Consider the following 14,564-nt stretch of genomic DNA (forward strand, 5'->3'; position numbering starts at 1 on the left):
GGCACTGGACCACTGAGCCACAGTCACATCTTCAGCCCTATTTTGTATTTTATTTAGAGACAGGGTCTCACTGAGTTGCTTAGCACCTCCCAAACTGCTTGGATTACAGGTGTGTGCCACCAGGCCTGGTGATTCTACTGCTTTTTAAAAGAATTTTAACTTTCCTTATGTACCCTTACATATTTATTATTTTACATACTTTTGGATGTTATATAAATATAAATAGAACCATAGTGTAGAATTCTTCTGTGATGGTTTCTTTCACTCAGTATGTTTGAATCAATCAAGTTGATGCACGTACTTGTAGTTTGTTTGTCTTGTTCTATGTATGTCTCCACCAAAATTCAATTATCCAACTTTCTATGGATTCAAAGAAGTCACTGGTGAAGTTAATGCTCTAGTGCTTCAGCTGTGAAAAGTTTAAATAGGTTCAAATTCTTTAATTTTCAAGCTATCTATTCTTTAGCCAGTTTTGATAAGCTATATTTTTTTGGGTTATTTATTATTTTTTTATTTTCCTTTTGTGGTGCTGGGATTGAACTTGAGGGCCCTTATTGAGCTAAATCCCTAGCCCTAAAATTTATTAATTTTTATCTAAGTTCTCATATTTATTGGCATAAAGTTATTTTAATAACCCTTATATAATTTTAGCTGTGATTCTCTTACCATTTCTTTTTTTTTTAATTTGTAGATGGACACAATACCTTTATTTTATTTATTTATTTTTATATGGTGCCAAGGATCAAACCCAGTGTCTCACACATGCTAGGCACATGCTCTACCACTGAGCCACAACCTCATCCCCCCATTTCTATTATTATTTGTGCATTCTCTTAATTGCTCTTGCCTCAAGTTAGTTTATTTAATAGTATTTTCAAATAATTTTCACATTGTTGATCTCTGTTGAATATTTTCTATCTTATTACTTTCTTTTCTTTGTTATTCTCTTCTATTTCTTTAGATTTTCTCCAGAGTTCATAGCTAGGAGTGGAATTAAAGAATAACAGTGAAAAGAACACCTATATATTCCAACACTCAGGTTAAGAAATAGAATATTTCTAGTACCATAGAAGCCTCTCTCTATATGTCCTTTTACCTCTCTTCTGTTGTTTTTCTAAGTTCTTAGCCCCTACTAAAAGAATTTTTTTTTAGTTGTAGATGGGCACAATACCTTTATTTTATTTGTTTTTTAAATTTTTTTTAATGTGGTGCTCAGGATCGAGCCCAGTGCCTCATGCATGCTAGGCAAAGGCTTTTCCACTGAGCCAGAACTTGGTCCTATTTTGAGCCTAATTAGAATGCATCCTAATGTAAGCATTGCTGTCATAATTTTCCTTCTGTTTTAATTGCATCCTATAATTTTGATACATTATATGCTCAACATTTAAAAAAATATTTTATTAGTTATACATGGGCAAAATGCCTTTATTTATTTTTTTATGTGATGCTGAGAATTGGACCCAGTGCCTCACACATGCTAGGCAAGTGCTCTGCCACTGAGCCACAACCCCAGCCCCTTAACATTATTTTTAAGTATTTTCTATTAGATCCACAAGCTATTGAAAGTGCATTTTTAAATGTTCACATATATTATTTCCCCCTTAGTTATCTTTTTTTTTTTTGTAACTTATTTCTAATTTAATTGCATTTAGAGATTTTTGAGTCTAACTTTATAGCCTGGCATATGGTCGAGTTTTGTAAATATTCCATGGGTACTTAAAAAGAATGTTTATTCTCTTAATTGTTAGGAGCAATATTATATTAATTTCTATTAGGCTAGACTATTAATTATGCTGTTCAAAATGTTTTACATATTGGTCTGTTTGAACTATCACATTAATGTACCTCACATGATAATATATTTGTCAATATCAATTTCTCCTTGAAGATTTTTTTCCCCCCACATTGGGAACTGCACTCAAGGCAGAAATGTGTCTGAATCTACTTTTTAAAAAATATTTATTTTTTAGTTGTAGTTGGACACAATACCTTTATTTTATTTACTTATTTTTATGTGGTGCTGAGGATCAAACCCAGGACCTTACGCGTGCTAGGCACGCACTCTACCGCTGAGCCACAACCCCAGCCCTGAACCTACTGCTTTAATGTAGGTAGAAATTAGGAGAGTTCGGGTAAATCTTTGAATGAAGAGAGAGAGGACTTGCTGACTGGTGCAAAATGAGAGAAAAAGGTGAGAATGAGAGAAGCAATTCCGGTTTCAGGGTCAATTACTGCCTTTTACCTCTCTTCCAGGTGCTTTTACCTCTCTTCCAAGGGCTGACCAGGGATTCACTGATCGTTCATTATACATTCATTCAGCAAATATGTGTTAAATACCTATTGGTGGTGCATGCCTGTAATCCCAGCAGCTTGGGAGGCTGAGGCAGGAAGATCATGAGTTCAAAGCCAGCCCCAGCAAATGAGACCCTGTCTGTAAATAAAATTCAAAATAGGGCTTGGGATGTTGCTCAGTGGTATGCACCCCTGGGTTCAATCCCTGGTACCAAAAAATAAAAATAAAAAATAACCTCCCCCACCAAAAAAAAAATAAAACCAAAAAACAAACAAACAAAAAACTCCTACTATATGCCAGGTAGTGTTCTATGTGTAAGATTTCAGTGGTAAATAAGACAAGATCTTTACTCTCCTAGAGATTTTAGTAGGGAATACAAAATAAATAAGTATAATAATATATATACAATACAATATTGGACAGTGACCAATGTAGTAATCCAGGTAAATGTGATAGTGAGGAAGGCCTTGGTGTTGGCTATTTTAATATGGGGAGTGGTAAGGGCCTCTTTGAGAAAATAACATTTGAGCAGAGACCGGAATGACAAAAATGAGTCAGACTTGGTAATAGGAGAGAGGATATGGAGGGGAAGCATTCATGGCCAAAGGAATATGCTTTCAAAGCCTTTCAGTCAGTAAGGATTTTGGAATGTTTAAGAAACTGAATGAAGGCTCATGGAGCTAGAATGGAGTGAGGGAGAGAATACTGCAAGATGAGGTTGGGAAGGGTAAGGATTAGGGTTGTAGGCTACCATAATGAATACCTTAGAAAAGCAGTGTGGGCGAGGCCTTGTCACTTGGGGTAAAAATAGTAGGGCCCCAACCCAGGGTAGCCAAAACAAGGTTGAAAATAAAAAAAACAAGTTGGAGAACTTATAATTTCTGATTTTAAAACTTTCCATAAAGCTATAATAATCAAGACAGGGTGTGGTAGTAGCATAAGGCAGACATATAGATTAACAGAACAGAATTGACAGTCTAGAAACAAAACCTCACAATTATGGTCAATTAATTTTCACATGGCTGCCCAGATAATTCAATGGTGGAAAGATAATACTTTCCACACATGACACTGGGAAAACTGGATATCCACATGCAAATAAATGAAGTTGAACCCCTACTTCACACTATATGCAAAAACTAACTCAGAATGGATCAATGACCTAAATATAAGAACTAAAAAACACTCTTTTTTTTTTTTTTTTGTACCAGTAATTGAACCCAGGGCACTCTATCATTGAGCCACATCCCAGCCCTTTTTTATTTTTGAGACAGGGTTTCCCTAAGCTTCCCAAGCTGGCATTGAATTTGCAATCCTTCTGTCTCAGTCTATGAGTAGCTAGAATTACAGGCATGTGGCACCACGCCTGGCTAAAACACTTCCTTAGAAGAAAACACAGGCATAAATCTTTATGACCTTGGATTTAGCAATGGTTTCTTAGACATGATGACATAACACAAACCACAAAAGAAAAAAATTAATTGGACATAATAAAAATTAAAAACTTCCCTGCTGCAAATGACACTCAAGAATGTGAAAAAACACCAGGCATGGGGACACACACCTGCAATCCTAGTGGCTTGGGAGGCTGAGGCAGGAAGATCTTGAGTTCAAAACCAACCTCAGCAATTTAGCAAGGGCCTAAGTAACTCAACAAGATCCTGTCTCTATCTAAAATATAAAATGGGCTATGGGTGTGGCTCAGGGTTAAGCACCCCTGGACTCAATTCCTGGTACCAAAAAAAAAAAAAAAAAGGAAAAAAGAATGAAAGAAAAAGTGAAAAAATAAGACACAGAATGGGAGAAAATATTTACAAACATATGTCTGTACCTAAAATATACAAAAACAAATATCCCAAATAAAAAATGGGCAAGGGATACAGACAGACATTTATTCAAAGAAGATATATACATGGTCAGTAAACACATTAAAAGATATTCAACATTGTTAATCATCAGGGAAATGAAAGTGAAATCCACAATAAGATACAATTAAACCCACTAGGATAGTTATAATAATAATAAAAAAAAGTATCTGTAAGAATGTAGAGAAACTGTACCCTTCATACTGATAGTGGGAATATAATATGGTGCAGCTGCTTTGGAAAACATTCTGGGAGTTCTCTAAAAGACTAACATATCATCTGAGTCAGTAATTCTACTCTTAAGTGTATGCTCAAGAAGACTGAAAACTTAGGTCTATATAAAAATTTGTACACAAATCATAGTTACATTATTTATGATAGTCAAAAAGCGAAACAACTCTAATGACTCAACAACAAACTGATGAATGTGTAAATAAAATGTTATATCTATATAGTGGAATATTAGCTATAAAATAGAATTAAGCACTGATTCATGCTCTAGTAATGAAACTTGAAAATATTCTAAGTGAATGAAGACAAAAATTCTATTTACATCAAATACTCAGAATAAGTAAATGTATGAAGACAAAAGTAGACTAGTGGTTCCCTAGGCTTGGGTGCAAGATTTCTTTTAGGAGTGATGAAAATATTCTAAAATAGATGTGATGGTTGTACAACTCTGAATATATTAAAAGCCATTGAAATAAATAATGATCATAAAGGTAGGTGAATTGTGTGATATGAGAATTCTATTTTATTAAAGCTGTTAAAATTTTTTTTAAAAATGGAAGGAGAAAGAATCTAATATCTAATCAGTAGGGTCACAACAGAGAGAATGAATACCTCTAGGGCCTCCAAGACCAAAGGAATTACTATTGCTGGGCAAGAACTGGGGAATTCTCCAATACCAACTCCATAAACTTACAAGCTAAGTGAACCCAAGGGAAGAACTGTGGCCTAGGGAGGTTTCTACAAGTTGTTTTCAGAGACTTATGTTTGTTCACCTCCCATGAATATATCCACGTCCGAAGGGGATAATGTGCAGTGGTGCAAACTAAAGCTGGGTTCTTTCTCTAGATGCTCTGTTCTTTCAATGACAATACATTTATTTCAGAGTCTTTAGCTTTACTGGACTCATTAAATATTTATTGAGCATAGATTCAGAGAACTGGAAGATAGTCTCATTTTAGAGATGCAGACACTGAGTGAGGGCCCAGAGGAATTACTTGGCTCAAGATCATACAACCAGTAAATGGCACTAAGGGGACTCAAATCATGGTGAAATACCTTATCCTTAAATTCCCCATCCATGTCAGTATATCTCTAATGATTCAGTAATAACTTAGGGTAAAACAGGGCTCAGACCAGGGGAAGGAATGGATAGTAGGAGGGAAAGGGAAGAGGGATGATCGGTGGGTGTAGAGGGGCAGGTATGTGGCAAAGTAGTAGTAGTTACTATGTTGGTTTACTTTTTTTTTTTTAAGCTTGATTTCTTTCTATGTTGGCCTATTCTAACTAACCCTGATGCACTGTGGCCTGGAAGAATTATTGTTTTTTTTTTTTTTTAAAGGCCATTGAAAGTTTTCAAGAACTGGGCCAGAGAAGGAGGAAGGGATGAGTATTGCTGCTTTTTTATTTTATTTTATTTTTTAGTTGGACACAATATCTTTATTTATCCATTTTTATGTGGTGCTGGGGATCAGACCCAGGGCCCTGCATGTGCTAGGTGAGCGTTCTACCGCTGAGCCCCAGCCCCAGCCCCAGTTTTGCTGCTTTAGTTTTTGGTTCCTCTCAGTTCTTGATATTGAGTTAAATGAACAAACTGTGGCTTCTGATAGCGTGTTCTAACTTCCTAGCTTCAGGGTTTCTGAATAAACTAATTTCTGGGAAGTCCCCTCACTCCTACCTCCCCTTTCCTAGTTTCTCTCTTCATCCTTTACTCACCAAAGTCTTACCTGGAGACTCAGAGAGGGTGGAGAGACAGGGAATGCCTTTTCCCTTTAATAGTTTCACACTGGAGACACCCAGAGCACAGTTCAGAGTTCTTGCTCCCAAGGTTAGACTGCTAGGCTAAAAAAGATGACATTTGACTGAATGGAAAAAAAAAAAAAAACTGTAAAAAGCCCAGCAGAGTTTCCATATGTCATTTCCATTTCTCTGCCTTCAATGGAACTGCTACAGAGTGCTGCTAAAGTTCTGAAATCTTTTGATCTCAGAACCCCTTTACGTTCTTAAAAAATATCAGAAAGATATGCAGAAATGGTGGTGCACAGTGTAATCTCAATGACTTGGGAGGATGAGGCAGGAGGATGAAGTTGAAGGTCAAACTCAGCAATTTAGTGGGGACCTAAGCAACTCAGTGAGACCCTGTCACAAAAATCTCAAAAATAAAAAGGACTCAGGGTGGGGCTGGGCTGTAGCTCAGTGCAGAGCACTTGCCTAGCATGTGTGAAGCACTGGGTTTAATCCTCAGCACCACATAAAAATAAATACATAGAAAAAGGTCTATCAACGACTACAAATTTTTTTTAAAACATGGTATTCCATGAAAAAGTGGCTAGTTCAGCTTGCAACCAAAATAGTGGTACAAGGGACTGGGATTGTGGCTCAGTGACTGAGCGCTTGCCTCGTAATGTGAGGCCCTGGGTTCAATCCCCAGCACCACATAAAAAGAAAATAAAAATTTAAAAAAAATAGTGGTACAAGTGTTTTTCCCTGATGTACAGCAGAAGTTCTGTGCATACTTCCCATTCCTCACACAGAATAGTTAAATGACATATACTCAAGGGTTGAGGTTTTTTTTTTTTTTGGTGGTGCTGGGGACTGAACCTGGGCAGGGTCTTGTGAATGTGAGGAAAGCACTTTACCAACTGAGATATATCCCCATCCCAAGGGTACTGCTTCATCAAGAATTGTTTTTTCTTTTCGTGCTGATTGAACTCTGGACCTTATACATGCTAAGAATATGCTTTACCACTGAGTACATCTCCAATTCCAGGACTTCATAGTATTTTTTTTCTCTTTCCTCTTTAAATAATACTTAATGAGATAAAATACATTAACTGCTAGTAAAGTTTGATATCAATGCCTTAAATTATGCTAAGATACCAGCAATGTTTATTCCCCATATCATCAAGGCAAAAGTCAACATGGTAAAAAACAGTATTATAGCCAGGCACAATGGCGCATACCTGTAATCCCACTGGCTTGGGAGGCTGAGGCAGGAGGATGGTGAGTTCAAAGCCAGCCTCAGCAAAAGTGAGTCCCTAAGCAACTCCGTGAGACCCTGTCTCTAAATAAAATCCAAAATAGGGCTGGGAATGTGGTTTAGTGGTTGAGTGCCCCTGAGTTCAATCCCTGCTAATCCTCCCCAAAACAAAAACAAACCACCCCCCTAAAAGCAGTATTATGGAGTTACAATGAAAATTCATGGATTCCCTTAAAAAGTCTTGAGGCTTCCAGGAGTCTGTATAGATTGATCATACTTTGGAGAACTCTGGCGATATGCCTGTGTATATGTGCATGTGTGCTGAAGAATATGCAAAATATTTCACATTTCTCTTGAGTTAAATATAATTCCCTGGATTTGATCTTTAAAAAATTGCATTTTACATTTTATTTCATTAGTTTTTTTCCTTCCTATTTTAATTTGTTGGAAGAGAAATAAATAACAATAAAGTTTTTTTTTTTTTTTTTTTTTTTTTTTTTTTTTTGGTACCAGAGTTTGAACCCAGGGACTGAACCCAGGGACACTTAACCACCGAGCCACATTCCTAGCCCTTCTTATATTTTATTTTGAGACAAGATCTCACTAAATTGCTTAGGGCATTGCTGAATTGCTGAGGCTAGCTTTGAAATTGAAGGCCTTCTATCTCAAGTCTCTCAAACTGCTGGGATTACAGGTTTGTGCCACCAAACCCATCTCTAGCTTAATCTTTTATCTATCTATCTATCTATCTATCTATCTATCTATCTATCTATCTATCTATTTATCTATCTATGGTCCTTGGGGTTAAACTCGACCACTGAACCACATCCCCAGCCCTATTTTGTATTTTATTTAGAGACAGGGTCCACTGAGTTGCTTAGCACCTCACTTTTGCTGAGGCTGGCTTTGAATTTATGATCCTCCTGTCTCAGCCTCCTGAATGCTGGGATTACAGGCCTGCGCCCTATGCCCAGCTACAATTCAGTCTTGATTAAAAACATTAACAACTAATGAGAAGAGGTATCAGGGTAGTCTAAGGCTCTTAACCAAACTCCAGAGACCACGAATAGGCCCACTTCTCAAATATGTGTTCTAATCCACAAACCTTTACATCTACTAAATCTCTGCTGAAGTCCAATCCTGGAAGGTTTTCCTCTTTTGCCAGCAATGGAGCTAATGCCGAGTGTAAGGTGACAGGCTGGAGTCATGACCACAATTTCTTTTATAGCTCTGTGAACTTGTATCAGACTTATGTCTCAATTAGGTTTTCTATGGGCGTTGTTTTCTGACAATAGTAGACACAATACCACTTCTTTGGGGAAGAACACCTGGTAGGTGGTATTGTTACCTTGCCCAGTAGATGAATGCCATACTGCGTCTCCTGATTTATAGTCCTGCCTTGATGAGCATGGGGCGTGGCAAACTGAGTGGAGTTCAGAGCCTCAGAGATCAGCTTTGGATGACTCAGTCTTCACCAGTAAATCAAAATGGTAAGAAACTTCCAAACTGTGTTCCAAAGTGGCTGTACCATTCTATATACTCAAGAGTAAAGAATGTATGAGTTCTTGTTGCTTTGCATCCTTGCCAGCAATTGATATTGTCAATTATTTGGATTTTAGCTATTCTAATAGATGGAATACATTTTAAAGAAGGGATCTTTAAGTAGGGGTAGTGGTGGAAGTCTGTAAATCCAGCTACTTGAGAGGCTGAGGCAGGATGATAGTAAATTCAAGGCCAGCTTCAGCAACTCAGCAAGAATCTCAGCAAATCAGCAACACTCTGTTTCAAAATACAAAAGTAAAAAGGGCTGGGAATATAGGTCAGTGGTAAGGAACAAAGCACCTCTGGAGTCAATCTCCAGTACCTTCCCTGCAGAGAGAGAGAGAGAGAGAGAGAGAGAGAGAGAGAGAGAGAGAGAGAGAGAGAGAGAGAGAAAAGAAAGAGGATTTTGATACAAAATGCTACATTTCTCTTCAAAAATTTTGTGTTGATTCCTCTGGATTATGTATGTGAGTATGAACGTAGAGACAGTTTCCCTATGTTGCCAGGCTGGGCTCAAACCCCTCATCCTCCAGCTTTAGCCTCTGGAATATCTGGGACTAAAAGCATGTGCCGCTGAGCCCAGCTTTATCTGGTCACACTTTTGTTCCCATACTCCTTTGCATCCCACATTTAATCAGGCACCAACTCAGCTGACTCTTTGTTTCCTGACAGTTTCTTTTTTCTCATTCCAATTTTATTCCCTTAATCTATGCCTTCATTACCCTACACCTGGGTAACAGGAAAAACTGCTTGTTTCCTGGACTCTAGTATTGCCTAGCTCAAATTCAATTTAAAATATAGCTAAAACAAACAAACATGTTATAATCTTCCTTTAACAATTTTTATCTTGATTCACACCCAAGACCAAAACAAAACAAAAATTTTCTTGCTTTTTAAGAATCACAGTGAGTATCCTACTGGAACAAATTTAAAGCTCTCGTTCTAGTATTCAGTATCCTGAATACTGTATTTTAATATTTTCATTCCAGTATTTCTAGAATTAAATTTCTCTTTCTGACATCTTTGTAATGACCAAGTAGGTTTAACCTTTCTGACAAATAACTTGAGAACTTTTAATTTCTTCATCATTATTCCCATCATTCCTTTCCATTTAGAGTAACTTACATCTTGTTTGCCTCAGTGTATTAGTTCAAAATGCTCTTAATCCAAGTTTTTTTTTCTGAATAAACTTTCTCCATTTTGTCTTGTAATCTATTTAATACTTCTGCATGAGTTTATTATCAAGACTGTCTTGAGTTTGACCTTCAGTTATTTCAGACTTTCTTTCCTGTTTTGCTAGAAAAGTGCTCTCTATCACTAAGCTCACGATCTCCATTTTTCCATATGCATTTTGTCTACCTAATCAACAATTAATAAATACATGCATCAGGATAACAGGAAAGAAGTGCATTAAGTCTTCTGCCTCTTTTATGTTTTCTCTAAAGTACTTGGTACAGTGTCATGCATATAGCAAGAATTAAATAAATACTGGTTGATGAACAGATGAAAAATTACAACATGTATATCTGAAATAATATTTAAAATTTTTATTATGTAAAAATAATATGTTCACTGTAGAAACTAAAAATGAAAAACCCAGAAAATACAAATAGTCAAAAAGAGAAAAATAATTTTATTATTATTATTTCGGTACCAGGGATTGAACCCAGGGGACTCAACCACTGAGCCACATCCCCAGCCCTTTTTATTTTTTATTTTGAGACACAGTCTTACTAAGTGGCTGAAGTTGATCATGAACTTGCAATTCTCCACCTCAGCTTCCTGAGTTGCTGGGATTATAGGTGCAGGTCACCATTCCTGGAGAGAAAAAGAATAATACAAAAAAATCCCTGTATAATTCTACTAACCAGAGATAGTTGCTATTAATATCTTGGTTTTATGTATGATCTACTGTAATTTTTCTACACATGTATGACATTTAACTTGAAATGATAACTGTTTTGTGATACGAAATACCCCTAAAATTATACAACTTTAAAGTGTACCTCTAAAGGTCAAATGGACACACTAATTTTGTCACCTACAGAGAGTTGGTATTTCTGATTCCCAGCTCAGAAATCCTACCATCAAGTTCTGCTTCCTCTATAATCCTAATTCATATTCTCCTTGATAATGCTATCCTTTGTCAAAAATCAAGGAGTAAGAAATCCTGACAGTGGCTCAAGGAAGAAGGTGGATTTTAATTGTTCCCCCATTGTCTTTGTTGAGAATGTCAATAATTCCATAAGAGGTATTTTTTTTTTTGGTGGTGATGGGATCAAACCCTGTGTCTTGCACATGCTAGGCAAGTGTTCAATCATTGAGCCAAACCCCCAGCTCCCTTGCTTCATTTTCATTTCATAGGTAGCAAAGATAGAATGTGGAGTTGGCAAGTGGTCATTTTGTGTGTACATATATTTTTCTCTTTTTCAGGAAGAGTAGGTTCTATAGCAGACTTAATTCTAGGAAATTTTGTAAATAATCTGGTAAAATTTTCTTAGGCTGTGTGGTAGGGGTAGTTCAGTTGCAGGCATAATTTTTCTGTTTTCATATGCCTGTCTCACAGATGTTGTTAGACATCTTTCAGGTGCATTTAATTGTAGCCCAAACAAATGGTAGCCCTAAGTCTGGCTTTTTCAAGTAAACTAATATATGCCTAGCAATTCCTGCATGATAGAGAGTGGGTTAGAAAGTTATATTGTAGCACTGTTAATACACACACACACAAATGTGTGTGTGTGTGTTTATATATATTTCAATTAATACAAGAAGTAGCAAAAAAGAATGACAAAGCTCTTTGTATAAGGACATGGAATATCTCCAGAATAAATTAAGTGGAAAAAAAAAGGAAGGTGAAGAAGTGTGTGTAGCAAGTTGCCATTTGTGTTAAAATGTGAAAAATCAATTGACATATATTAAATGACTCACCTCTGTCTAAAAATCTCTAGAAGGATATTTTAAAAGCCTAATAATATGAGAGGGGATCTGGGTAGTTAGTGGGCAAAGTTAAAGGATTCTTTCCTTCATTGTATTTTTAAAATTCTTTTAAAAGTTTGAACCACATGATGGTATTAATCAAATATATTGGATTTTTTAGTATAATATTATGTGGTTTAAGATATGATAAAATAATATGATAGAAAAAACCAAGAAACAAGTTTTAAACTTAATGTTTTCAACTGTTATAAAAGAATAAGATATTTGGTGGTAATGAGGAATAACTCCCCCTAAAAAGTTGTGTCCTTTATAAGAAAGATATAATTGAGGATGTTTTCCTGATTAATGAATGGAATCAGCATGATATAGTGGCAAGAGCATGGGTTTTGGGATCAGGTGGAGATAAACCCAAATTTTAGTCTTTCCATATACTGGCTTTATAATGTTATGTAAGTTACTTAACCTTTTTGAAGTTCCAACTTCCTCATCTTTAAAATGATTGAAACCTGAATAAGATTATTACAAAGGTTTAATGACATAACATACAAGTGCAACAAATTTGTTTGCTTAGTTTTCCTTTCCTTATATAGATAGACTGACCTGAGTTGGATTAGCATGTAGAAATCAAATGTCTTGAGAAAATGCAGGTTTATGTTAAAGAACTACATGTAAACTAAGTCCCTGGATCTAGGATTTAGTTTGTCAATCTCATATAATGAGGAATGAAGCATCTTGTTACCTAAGAATTTTTAAAAATCCTTGGGATATAGTTTCCCTTTCCCCCTCTCTGTCTAAAAGATGGCCAAATAGAAGTGTATGCTTCTATGCTAAACATGTTACAAATATACCACAATAAATCTTCCCATGACCCAGGCACAGTGGCAAGCACGCCTGAAATCTCATTGACTCAGGAGATTAAGATGGGAGAATTGCAAGTTCCAAGCCAGCCTGGATAAATTAATCTAAAAAAAAAACCAAAAAACAAACAAACAGAGGGGAGGGGGGTTTGGGTATGTGTGCTGGGGTTGTGGCTCAGTGGTAGAGTGCTCGCCTGGCACACATGAGGCACTGGGTTTGATCCTCAGCACCACATAAAAATAAAATAAAGGTATTGTGTCCACCTACAACTAAAAAATATATATATATATATATATATATATATATATATATATATTTTTTTTTTTTTTTTTTTTTTTTAAAAACCTACAAAATAATAGTAGTTAAAAGGGCTGGGGATGTCGCTCAGTGGTATAGCGCCCCCTTGGTTTTGAACAAAATTTCCACCTGGTTTATGTGGGAAAACATTTTATTCTATTATTCATTTTTCATTTTCTGGGGATTGAACCCAGAGCATCATTCATGCGAGGCAAGTACTCTAACACTAAGTAAGCTACATCCTCTCCCCAAACCATTTTATTCTAATGCTCACTTCTAACATATTTTTTTTACTTTTGGCGGTACTGGATGTGGATTGAACCCAGGACCTTACACATGTAGGTAAGCACTGTACCTCTGAGCTATATCCTGTTTTTTCAATTTTGATACAAAATATCCCTAAGCTTCCCAAGCTGGTCTTCAACTTGTGATCCTCTTGCTTCCCAAGTAACTGGGCTTACAGGCATGTACCACCAAACCTGTCTAACAAATTTCTTTTAAAGGAGGGTTTTACAGTAGACAGTGGCTCAGTCTTTGAAGAAAAAAAAATCAGTGTATTAAATTTTTTTACTAGTATAGACTATCTTGGGGCTGGGGATGTGGCTCAAGTGGTAATGCGCTTGCCTGGCATGTGCAGGGTGCTAGGTTCAATCTTCAACACCAAATAAAAATAAAATAAAGATATTTTAAAAAAGCCATGGTTTAAAACAAAAAAAAAATTGTAAAAAAAAGAGACTATCTTAAGATAGAATATATTAAAACCAATGTTACCCAATAAATCAAATTAATACTTACCAATATAATTTACATTCAATACATACAATGTGATTTTACATTTACCAAATACATGACTTGATATGGTAATTTCTCAGTTTCTTTTTTTTTTGTAAAACTACAGGAATATAATTATTATATAAAGTATTAAATCACAAAATACAGACTCTACATAACAATCACCCAAATCAGACACTGAGAGTTCCTAATTCTCATATTGACAAACTACTGATAAGTGTTTTGGGAAAAGGTCCAGGTTTATTAAAAATTAATTATTTATTGAGGTACCGAAGATTGAACCCATCGCAAGGGCTCTTCCACTTAGTTATATCCTTAGCTCTTTTTATTTTAAAACAGGGTCTTGCTGAATTGCTAAGGTTGGCCTCAAACTTTTTTTAACAAAATTTTTTAAGTTGTTGATGGACACAATACCTTTATTTTATTTGTTTATTTTTATATGGTACTGAGGATCAAACCCAGTGTCTCATGCAGTGGTAGGCAAGTGCTCTACCACTAAGCCACAGCCCAGGCCCTGGCTTTGAACTTTTTTGATCCTCTGCTTCAGCCTCCTGAGTTCCTGGGATCAGAGGTGTGTGCCAGGTATCTTGGTAAGGTCCAGGTGAAATAAGGATTTTTGCTCAATCATCTCTCTCTGACTATACTCAGGGTTTGGTTGCTAGGCACTGAGAAGATACTATATTTTTCTCTTTTAAATATAATGGATAAAATGTATATATTCAGGTTTTCTTTCCCTCTGTCCTTGAGATTCATTACATTTGTTTAAAGAATT

This window comes from Ictidomys tridecemlineatus, chromosome 1 (genome assembly GCF_052094955.1).
Source record: "Ictidomys tridecemlineatus isolate mIctTri1 chromosome 1, mIctTri1.hap1, whole genome shotgun sequence".
Classification (NCBI taxonomy): Eukaryota; Metazoa; Chordata; class Mammalia; order Rodentia; family Sciuridae; genus Ictidomys; species Ictidomys tridecemlineatus.